This window comes from Penaeus monodon, chromosome 25, assembly GCF_015228065.2.
Source record: "Penaeus monodon isolate SGIC_2016 chromosome 25, NSTDA_Pmon_1, whole genome shotgun sequence".
NCBI classification, from domain to species: Eukaryota; Metazoa; Arthropoda; class Malacostraca; order Decapoda; family Penaeidae; genus Penaeus; species Penaeus monodon.
The window spans coordinates 16,082,939-16,083,964 of NC_051410.1; positions in this window are offsets into that span (position 1 = coordinate 16,082,939).

Sequence of the window (1,026 nt, forward strand, 5' to 3'; positions counted from 1 at the left end):
GTAAGTGTCCAGAAATTCACTAGAAAGACGGTAAGAAGTGTGCTCATAGTGTGTTGGTGGTGCGTGAAACTGGGACCAGATGCTAAGACTTGCGAGTGAAGCCAAACGAAGGAGCCTTGGGCAACCTTGTGGCATTACGTCTGATCAGGGTCACATTTAAATGTCTGGTCAGGGTCACATTGTGAATCATAATTAAGGTCAAACCTCATTAACTTCCCCAGTGAAAAAGGATGAGAAGAGGAGAGGAAAAATAGTAAAAATTGAAAAGTTATCAGCCATATCTTAGACATTGACTTCACCAAGTTGTGTCAAAGCAAGGCCTCAAACTCACATATCCTCTTTAAAATAGGCCCATTACCAGCTAAGGCATTCAAGTCCTATTTTTTTCCCCTTTTCATGATGAAGATGTGTTTATTGATTTTTCTGAAATTTAGCGAGAGAGAGAGTTTGTTACCTTGCTCAGGAGAGACCAGGTGGGTTAACGTCTAGATACGACAGTCAGTTTGTGGAAGTAAAGACAGCAAGGAGATAGCCTTTCCTTACTTATATCCACAGTGCTCTTATAGATATTAAAACTACTTGGTAAAGTCCTACCATTAGAAGGAAATTACAAATTTATTATGCATCCTGAATTAAGCTTCTATTGCAGCTTTTCTTTCTGTCAACTGATTGCTTCAAGTTGTGTCAACGTTGACATTGTTATGTTGGTCCTGAGCAAGAGGAAATCAATTCTGATTTTCATAGCAGTGGAAACCCTCCAAAATTTATAATAATTTTAAGCATACTATTGTTTATTTTTTAACAGAAGCAATTGATGCACTTGGATACCATGGGTTAGAGCCTTGCCCATATCCAACTGGGATAGTCAGCAGCCAAATTTTGAGGTGTTTTCGTAGTCTCAAAATGGAGTCCTGATTATCACTGGCACTACTTGACCACAGTTTTTGCTTAAGTGTTTGGTCCTACATTTAAAGAAGACAAAGAAAAAGTGGATCTCATTGAAAATAGAATTATCAAATTCAAAAA